The sequence below is a fragment of the Arvicola amphibius genome, chromosome 9, assembly GCF_903992535.2.
Source record: "Arvicola amphibius chromosome 9, mArvAmp1.2, whole genome shotgun sequence".
Taxonomy (NCBI): Eukaryota; Metazoa; Chordata; class Mammalia; order Rodentia; family Cricetidae; genus Arvicola; species Arvicola amphibius.
In genome coordinates, this window is record NC_052055.2 from 108,961,226 (window position 1) to 108,972,474 (window position 11,249).

The window sequence follows — 11,249 nt, forward strand, 5'->3', positions numbered from 1 at the left end:
GAGATGAATTACTTTAACCTTAGATATATAACATGTATACATATATATTAACTTTTATTGTTATATTTATTCTCACTAAAGAGGCAAAAGAATCTCCTCTGGTACCCTCATCAGTGCCAACCTGGTTTCCTAGGTTGTACAAAGCAATGCATTTTACCAGGCATAATACACTGAAAATTAATTTAAGATATAATTTCTTTAAAATGTTGTTATTATGGTGTTCTTCAGTCTCTATTTTATAGTACAATTCTACCCTAAAATTAATTTTTCCACTACTTTAACCTTTATTGAAAACAAACATCTTGTGTCCTAATTGTAAGAACTAATGAGCTTTCACATCTAGACAGAGCCATGTAAGCAGCAAACAGATTCCAAAATACAGCCATTGTCTGGAGGTGCACACCACAGTGCCAGCTCTCAGGAGATTAAATTCATCATGAATTTGAGGACTGTCTGGGCTACATAGCAACTTACATGTCAGCCTTGCCTACAAAGCAAAACCAAGTCTGAGACACCACACAGATTTTGTGTTGCTGGGTATCAAACGCAGGGCATGATAGACAAGCAATCAACCAACTGCGCTACATCCCCAGCCCTTCAGAGCCATGTTTAAGACATCTTCTACATAGGTGTGTGTGTGTATGTGTGTATGTGTGCACAATCTCATGGCAACACATGTGAGGTCATGACACACCATTTGTGTGAAGGACAGAGGATAATTTTGGGGAGTCGATGGTCTCTGGATCACTAAGTCATCTAGCTGGCTCCTAAGACATCCTAGTCTGGGATCATCAGGTTAGTTTATGTGTCCTTTAGAAACTTGCTTCATTTTTAGATCTGCAATCCATCTGTTATTAAATAATGAGCAATAATGTTTGGAAATGGTATTTTTAAATTTTTATGGTCATTTTTTGTTATAATTAACTTATGCAGCATTTTTTATTGACAATACTTCTTTCCTCCAATACATCATAGGCTTTCTCAGAAGCCAGTGACTGTTTCTGTGTAGGCTTTCTGATTCATTGCTTAGTTCACCTAACTTTATGCTGATCCTGATGCTCTCTTTAGAATGGGTTATGTTCTCATCATGAATCTGCCAGCCTTGATTTTCCCCTCTAATTGCTTTGGATATTCTTGGCCCTTCGCGTTTCTATATGAATTTTAGAATCAGATGTTACTTATTGCCCTCCCCATTCCTTATGGAATTTTATTGGATTAATATTAAACTTATAGGTTAATTACTTAGCTAATTTGTAATTAATTAAAAATAATAGGTAATTTATAGTTAATTAAAAGTATTAACATCTTCATCCACCAGAACTGGATGGTGAGACTCTGCTGCTAAACATTCCAGACACCACACACTTTGGATGCAGGATACAGACAAACCAGACAGGAAGCTTCCTCCCTGCTCACTAACAAGCATAAAGCCAGAAGGGGCTTCACTGGTTATTTTGGGGAAGAAAGGCATCAACATCCTTGTTATAGTAGCTTGAATGAGAAATGCCCCTGTAGTCTCAGACATCTGAACATAATCCCCAGTTGATGGCGCTGTTTGAGGAGGTTTAGGTGGTAGAGGAAGAAGGTATGTCACTGAGGATGGATTTGGAGAATAAAATATCTAGCTTACTGCAAGATGTGCTCACTGGTGTTCTGATTTGTTCGGGAGCTAACCAACCCATTTCTGATTGGATTTGAGACCTTCACCCCTGGAAGGTAAACATTCTTGGTACTATAAACTAGCTCGAATGCCTCTGGTTGGAAAGATCAGTAGCAGAGTCGAATGTACTTCTGATGGTACTCTAAATGGACATGTATCCAAACTGCCCTCTGCCTTCTACATATTTATGCTTATACCCCTTGACTAATGCTCCTTTTAGCTTTGGCTAGAAAAGCTTTCTTTTGTAGTAGGAGGCAGTACATGCAGAGATTTGAAACTTCAAAGTTCTGAGAATATGTGACTATCAAATGCTCAGCTCTAACTGGAACATCTCTATCTTCCCCTCCAGGCCTTCAGAAACATCACAGAAGTAGGGATGGAGAGATCGTAAGAGCCAGATGATGGATGGGAGGGATGCTATAAAAAGCTGCCTTCTAGCTATAAACACACTGCAGATGTGGCTACCTCATAAGACCCCATATACTCAAAACCCTTGAAAGTTGAGGAGATACAAGTCGGGAAGAAGGGATCAGCAGGAGTGGAAGGGGCCAACAGAGGGGAATCTTGGGAGACTGCAATCACAATGTGTCATACACATACATGAAATTGTACAAAAATTAAACAAAAATATCTAAATCTTAATAATTTTTTAACTTTCCAAGAATTAAAATTGTATCTTCCATGTATGACATGATTGTGAATATTGTTAATTTGGGAATCAGAGGTAGGCAGATCTCTGAGACTGGGGCCAGCTTGGTCTATCTACGTAGTGAGTTTTAGGCCAGACAAGGCTACGTAGTGAGATCCGATCTCAAACAACAGGCAAACAAAAAATTTGCATTTCTTATTGCCAACATTGCAGTGAAGCCAGGTTTTGTAGAATTAACAAAATATAATTTTTACTTTGATATTGTAAGTTGTATTGTTCAAAAATCTAACTCTCAAGACTGGGACTGTACCCCAGTGGTAGAGTGCATGTAGTATGTGTGAGGACCTAATTTGGGTAGAAATCCCCAGTATGGGTAGAAAAATAAGTGGATAAAATAAAATGTTCTGTTTGCATCTGGATGGTATAGAAAGATGTAAATTAAGAGCTGGAGACATAACTTCCTAGTTAATTTCAGCTGTCAACTTGTCCCAGCTTAGAGTCATCTGAGGGAATGTCAGTTGAGGACATGTCCAAATCAGATTGGCCAGTGGACCTGTGAGCATGATTGACAGCCCTGTCCAGTGTGGCGGGTCCTGAACTGTGTAGGAAAGATAGCTGAACATGAACCCGTAAGCGAGCCAGTAGCTTTCAATTTCAGTCCATGTAGAAAGATCTTCAAAATTTCATTATTGGATGTGATATACCACCGGATTTTTGTAATATTATTTTTAAATGTTGAGGAATGGAGATGTAGCTCAGTAGAGTGTTTACCTAGCACGCACACATCCTTGGATTCCATCCCCAGCACCCACTGAACTCAGTGTGATAGCACATACTCAGAGTTCCAGCACAAAGAGGTGGCAGAAGTAGGACCCGAAGTTCATGGTCATCCTTGGCTCTACAGCCAGTTTGGGGCCAGCCCAGGATACATGAGAGAAAAATACTGTTATCTTTTATTTCTAGTTTCCAAAGAATTGAGGAAAGGGGGAGTGCAGGGAAGGGCAAATTTTGTCTATTTCCACCTACACTAAGATTTTCATACACAACCTGTCTCTCGGTCATGGTAGTAAGGTTGTCTTTGTTTTTAAATGTTAACCCAATCGTACATTCCTAGAATGCCCTCAGCTTATCTATCATTGTATCATTAGGTTCACTTGTCTAAGTGATGTCTAAGATGTCATTAAAGATTCTTACATCTGTGTTTAGGAGAGGTGATAAAGCTCTCTGTTTACTGAAGTTGCATTTGTCTCATAAAAGGCATAGGAGAAAAACAAATTTCTCTGTATTTTTTTCCTAACAAATGATCTTGCAGAAGTCTTAGGTTACTCCTTACATTTTTTTTTTTAAAGAACTTACAAGTAAACCCATCTGATCTTGGACTTTCTATACTGGCTGGTTTTGTGTGACAACTTGACACAAGCTGGAGTCATCAGAGAGGAAGGAGCCTCAGCTGAGGAAACACCTCCATGAGATCCAGCTGTAAGGTATTTTCTCAACTACTTATCAATGGGGGAGAGAATCCAGTCCATGGTGGGCAGTACCATCCCTTGGCTGGTGGTCCTGGGTTCTATAAGAAAGCAAACTGAACAAGTCAGGGGAACAAGTCAATAAACAGCTCCCCTCCATGGCCTCTGCATCAGCTCCTGCCTACAGGATCCTGCCCTGTTTGAGTTCCTGTCCTGACCTCCTTCAGAGAGTTCCCAGTGAAAGGCAAGTGCTTTTAATGCATAGAAAAGTATTCTTTTTCTATTTTTCATCCTTTGTTAACATGCATTTTTTTTTTTCAGTCAGGCGGTGGAGGTGCACACCTTTAATCCCAGCCCTCAGGAGGCAGAGGTAAATCTCTGTGAGTTCGAGGCTAGCCCGGTCTACAAGAGCTAGTTCCATGACAGGTTTCAAAGCTACAGAGAAACCCTGTCTCAAAAAAAAAAAAAAAAAAAAAAACAACTAACGAAAAACAAAACAACAAACTTTGCATTTTTTTCTAGGTATTTTTCCATTTCACCCTACCAGGCAAATTAATTCATGCTAAATGTTTCATATCTTTCTATCATCCTTAGGTTTCTTTGATTTATTATTTGTGTGTGTGTATGTGTGTGTATGTATGATGTGTGTGGGAGTGTACATCAAAGCAATGGCATAGTGACCACTCTACTGAGCATTTGGGAAACCTGAAGAGAAGTTAAGGAGGAGGTTATTGGTGAATGTAAGCGCTTTTGGGGACCATTAGTGGGGCCTGGGTTGTGGCAGCTGATGATATGGGGTAAAAAAAATTACAGTGGAGAAAATGTTATTGGGAGTTGAGGAAAGAAAAAGAAGACATCTGTTGCAGAGTGGTGGGAAGCCTAATGTATTGTTGTCCCGGGTAACATAGAAAAAATGTAAAACACAGCCATTAAATGGAGTAAGATTTCTAAGAGAAGTTTAAGCCAGGGAGTAAGATTTCTAAGAGAAGTTTAAGCCAGGGAGTGAAATGTGTTGCTTGGCTTCTAATTGCTGCTCATGGCGAAACAGACAAGTACAGAGAGAAACTAGAAGAACTGGAACGGATTCAAATCCAGGGTGTGCTAGCTTTGAAATCAAAATCAGTTCTGAGTCCAAGAGTTTACAGATGGCAAACAATGTTGAGATTAAGAAATAACTTTCAAGCACATATCAATCTAGGGCACTCAGGGAAAACATGATCTAACGATGAAGCAGATGGTGGAACTGTGAGACTCTTTGTCCATTGGGGAAAATGGGAAGCAATGCCTCGGGGAATTGTTCAGTGGGAGAAAAATAAAGTTGTGCAAGAATTCGAAAGTTATACCACCTCACCAAACTCAGAAGACAGCTCGGACTGAGACGATCTTCCAAGAAAGACACTGAGGAGTATAGCTTCAGTTCATAAAGGATAGGGAGGCTCAGGCAAAAATGTTAACAGAATTACACTTGCTGAAATTGTACTTGGGCAGGAAGGGATCCAGACAACAGGAAATGCAGAAGGTCTTTGATTTCAGAGAGTGATCCAAGACAGCATGGATCCAAGGATCTAGAGAGTGGACCAAAGACAGAACAATACCAATATGACATGGAGAAGACCAAAGAGCACGGAACCAGGAATCCAGAGGATGGTTCAAAGATGGCATAGAAACTTAAATCCAGAGAGTGGACCAAAGATGGTGTGGAATCAAGAGTCCAGAGAGTGGAGAAGAGCCAAAGAGAGCCATTTGCCGGGAGTGCTGGAGCTGAATCTTCACACATGACCTGGCAACGTGTTGTACTGTGGATTTCAGAATTCCCATGCACCTGTGGTCTCTGCCTTCCTCTCCTCTTTTTCCCTGGAAGGGTTTACAGCCGTTTGGATGTGCCTGCCTTGCTATTGCAGGTTGGGTGTTTAGGAAGTCTAAAGCCACCCCATTGTCCTATAGGCATTCTGATCAACAGAAATGGTTCTAAAAGCTGTATGAGAGGAATCAGGACCTCACAGCCAGGAACTCCATCTGCCCCTGCATCCTGTGATGTTTAAAAAGTCTGAGATGGGCTGGGTTTAAAATTAAAATTTCAGTTACAGACATACAATAGTATTACAGAACGACTCCTTAGTCATAGAAGACAATAACAGGGAATTAAGCTGCCTCCTACCAATCCTCACTAAGAAAATGCACTACAGCCTTGCCTACACAACAAGGTCATGAAGGTCTTTCCTCAGTTAACACCCCTGTCTCCCAGATGCTGCTTGCTTGTGTCAGGTTGACATGAAATTAGCCAGCACATTGGTGTTTACAGATGTTTACGGCGGGGTTGTACTGTGAGAAGGAGAGATGAAGAGGCTGATGATGTAATCCTTAACTGGTCTCCAGCTTCCAGTCTGGAGGCTCTTTCCAGAAAAAGAGAACCCTAAGTTAACTTTAACATTGGGTTAAGGAGATAGGATGTTGGGATTGGAGCAGGCTGAGGCCACTGTAATGCAAAGAACAAAGGTCCAGAAAGAAGCTGACAGAACACAAAGAGTTAACAATTATGCTGAGTGGCATGTGAGACTAGGTGGCCAAATTGTACAAAAAAAAAAAATGGAAAAATCTGGTTGTTAAAAATTTCAGAATCCTCAGAACTCATTTAAGACTAGATGATATTTTTCGCTTAAGACTTCCAGAATGGAGTTTTTAAAAATCCATTTAAATACTCAGGGACTTCATTACTAACATCAAAATTATCAAGTCTCAGGAGTGAGGTTAAGGCAACCTCAGAATACAGATTACTGCAAGCTACTCTATTAAAGTGTAGAGCTCAAACTAGCCAAGCTGACTAGCAAACAATTTAAACATGTGGTTGAACAAATTGAAACAAGTTTTAAACACAAGAAAGTGTATTAATTATTATTTGTTCATATGATAAAATGGCATAACCAAGGCAATTTAGGGAAAAGTTGATTTTGGTTTACAGTTCCAGAGGGAGAGTCTGTAACAGCAAAGGAGGAATGCCCACAGGCCGCTGAAGCCAGAGGCTGAGAGAGTACAGCTTCAACCACAGGAAGGAAGCAGTGGGAACAAACTGGAGGCAAGGTTTTAAAGCCTGCCCCCAGGAATGTACTTCCTCATTCAAGGCCACATCTTTTAAAGGTTCCATAACCTCCCTAAACATCACCACCTAGTAGGGCCACGTGTTCAAATACCTGAGCCAATGGGGGATGTTTTATTCAAACCGCTACCAAAAAAAAAAAAAAAAAAAACACCCAGATGCTTAAGAAATTAACCCCCATGGTATTCAGCATTCATTGAAAAACTTACTAGACATAAGAAGTGTGAGAAACATGTGATAACCAAGAGAAATAGCAGAATCAGATTTGGAAACATAAGAGAAGCTAGGGTTGGCGATTTAAAGACTACGAAGCCTTAAGACTAAACACTCAAGGACTTAATGCAGCTATAATGGGGGAAAATACAGACATTATAAAAATAAGCCAAATATAACCCTTATTCCTGAAATGTTCAATACATGAAATATAAACTCGCCGAATAAAGCTATTCTACAGTTAAACACTACAATAAAAAGAGATCAGTGAACATAAAGGCCCAGTTATGTAAAATACACAGATATAAAGCAGGAGCAAGAATGAAGAACTCTCCATGACTTCGGAGACCTGTGAGATGGATAGCACCAGTTATTGCATTGTTGGAGTCCCAGAAGAAAGTGGAAACAAAGAAAGAAGAAATATTAAGTCATGACTAAGCTTTTCAAATTCAGCAAAATCTTACAAACGCACATGTCTAGGTTACTTTTAATTTCTAGAGTGAAGTCTGAATCAGATCGCATAAAGACAAACCCATGTAGGATAAGCACAGCCCTGTACCATAAATGCATATTATTTCACAGCCAAATTCACCCTTCAATGTGCTCATGAGCCTTGGTAGAGTTCTTTATAAGCCTGTTCCACATGCAATAAACACAGTGTGAAGCTTCATCCACTGTGTGTGCTGGATAAAAATCCAGATGAAGTGGGTGGTTTGTCTGCTATTTTGGTGCTTTGGGCTGCAGCGTCTCTGTGTTTCAGGGAAGCACATGCAAAAGCATCCTGAGCTCTATGTCGCCTGCAAGTAGCAGCGCATGGTCCCTTAGGGACCTTGCAGTCCAGCTCCTGAGCAGGCTGGAATCCGCCTCTCTGACAGAGCTCCCTTAGCAAGTCTGTCTTTTATTGAGTGTGTCCACCCCCAGCCTTCCATGTTATTTCAAGTTCGCCTCATGAGATGACTCACCATCTCCTCGCTGCTTTTAAAACTCTCTGTGTCTTTTGACTGATTAACATTGACGGATTGGGTGTGGGATCTTTAAATGGATCCTCCTTGGGATTTGTTGAGCGTCACACTTTGCTGCTTAATGTTTTTTTGTCAACTTTGAGACATTTCTGTTCTTAGTTTCTTGACGACATGCGTTCTCCCCCACTCCTCAGCCCTGGGAATCCCACCACGTGCCCTTGATGGTAACTCACAGGTTTCTGAGACTACTCGCTTCTCTGTGTTATTTTTATCTTTGGGTCTGCCCAAACAGATAGACTTTGTTGGTTTCACGGTTCGCCAAGTCTTTATCTTCTTTTTTTAAAAATAAAGATTAATTTGCTTTTTAATTGTGTCTGTCCGGGGTGCCCCCAGAGGCCAGAAGAGGGCATCAGATCCTGTGGAGCTGGCGTTACAGGGAATTGTGGACGGCCCTATTTAGATGCTGAGAACTAAACGTGAATCCTCTGCAAGAGCAAGTACTCTTAGCTACTGAGCCGTCCCTCCAGCCCCTAACCAATGCCCTGCAAACTGCTATAATTTCAGAGTATCCGATCTTTGCTCTCCGATGCACTGAAAACATTGGCTTGACAAAAATCTCACCTGTGAAACATTCTTAATTAGTTTTTTCCTACTGTTCTCATCAAGTAAGTGATGGCATCGCTTCCACCGTGCGCTCAGTTTCCCCATCGTTGTCTCCTTTGGCTATATTAAATTTCATCTGTTTGTGCTACCCAGGGCTATCCAGAATAAGGGCTGCATTTTCAGCATCCTCCCAGCTGAGTGTGGCTATTTTGGTTCCCATCCAAATGGAGATGGAAAGTATATGAACACATCCTTGTTTCCTCTCTGAATGGAAGGGATGTGCGATCCTCTCCTTTCGCCTCTTCTTGCTGGTCAGAGTATACACACAGGTGTGAGCCATCCTCAGCCAGGTGCAGCCTGGATGAAGACAGGTAACTCCTTCAAGGAGGAGGAATACAGACTGGGAAATCAAAACAGGAACCAATCGCTACGTTTAAACATAGTTTGGCACACGAATAGCCTTTACCTACTGGTTTGTAACTTGTTGCTATGGGAACAAATCAAGCCCTTTTGCTCCCATGTTGTCTGTCTCTGCTGTAGCAAAGCTAAGCCCTCGCTAGTGAGTTCTCCTGGCTTCCTGTGAAGTCTCCTGTGGCTACCACAACAGATTGGCACAGACTGGGTGGCTGAAGTCACAGAAATGAATTTTTTCCTTACAGTTCTGGAAGCCAAAGTTAAGGTAGCCACAGGGCTCCAGGGCATCCTATGCCCTCTTTTGGCCCCCACAGACACCCACACACACATGGCCACACACACGTGCACTTCACTTAAATCTTGAAAACATCTTTGTACACGGAGCAAGGTAACGATTCACCCTCATTAACTAGTCCAGATGAAAGGGCTGCGGAGCGCCGTTCCTTACTATCATAGCATGGTGTGCTGACGACGACTCTCACACCGTGTCAGCCAACCATCATTTATTTCTTGTTTGTCTTCCTTCAAGAAACACTAATCAGTATTCAAATTACTCCTTCACGGTGAATAAGAGCAACACAGAGCTTCTCCGCATACTTCCTGGGTGGTGGAGGTCCAGGTTATCTGTGGAGCAGATTGGACAGAGAGGAAGTGACTAACGTGGGTAAGTGGCATGCTCATATAAGCAAGGCTAGCAGAAGTCACTGAGTGGGAAACTTTTAAGACAGCAAAAATACTTTCCCTCCGTTTCAGCGGTTCTCAACTTGTGGGTCGCGAACTCTCTGGGGGGTCAGATGACCCTTTCACAGGGAGACCTATCAGATATCCTGCCTATCAGATATTTACGTTATGGTTCATAACAGTAGCGAATTAAAGTTATGAAGTAGCAACAAAATAATTGTATGGTGGGGAGTCACTACAACATGAGGAACTATATTAAAGGGTCATGGCATTAGGAAAGTGAGAACCATCGGTCTATTTGAAAAGCACACTCAGATATCAAATAACTCTTTTATTACATTATCTATCTATCTATCTATCTATCTATCTATTTATATTGTGTGCATGTGGGGGTGCACCTGTCACAGGACTCGTGTGGAGGTTAAAAGACAACTTGCAGAGATTGGACCATTTTCTGTCAGTGGGCCCCAGGGACTGAATTTAGGTTGTCAGGGTTAGCGACAAATATCTTTACAGAATGAGACATCTCATTGACCTGATTTTCTAGTTTTCTATTTATATACTTTTTATTTTCCCTCTTGTTTACTCAAATTGATAGTCTATACCAGACTGGTCTCAAAACAAGAAAAACAAACACAAATTGTCAAGAGATGGAAATTCAGTATAAATGGATGGGGGAGACCCTAGACTAACAGGAAACTATACACCTCTCTCTCTCTCTCTCTCTCTCTCTCTCTCTGTCTTTCTCTCTCTCTCTCTCTCTCTCTCTGTCTTTCTCTCTCTCTGTCTTTCTCTCTCTCTGTCTTTCTCTCTCTCTGTCTTTCTCTCTCTCTTTTCATTGTTGAGAATCAAATTGAGAATCTCACCTCTGCTAGGCTATGCTAGGTAAATACTCTACCTCTGAGCTACAACCCCCAACTGAATATATCAACTTTCACCCTGAGAAGAGCAAAGACTAATAGTCCAGACTCCTAGTTCTGGAGTGTTCAGAAATGATGGAAACAGAGGGTACATAAATAGAACAGTTAATAGATGCCGTGGCAACCGGGCATTGGGAACATCACTATTTGGTCTATGGAGCTGGATTTTTACTTTTATTAGATTTCAATTGTTTACATGTAAATAAAGTTGACATTCAAATCTCACGTGGCTTATGGTTACAATGTTGGGTAATGCAGTCACTACATCACATTGGACTTTACCCTGATAAAGAGAACTCTCTGGAAATCTACCCTCATACTGTATCTTTCCCATGTGTATCTCCCTCAGAGTCCTGAAGACTTTGCCTACATGCTCAGAATTGTCATATATGCTGGGGAAGATTCCATGTGCAGACCCAAAAGAAGAAGAGCATCCTTACCCCACCCTACCCCACCTTACCCCACCCTACTCCATTGCGCCCCACCCTATCTCACCCTGCCTCACCCTAACCTTGCCTCACTGTACCCCACCCTACCCACCCCCATTGACCCTGTGTAAATGCAGGTGGTCTAGAAATCACAATTAG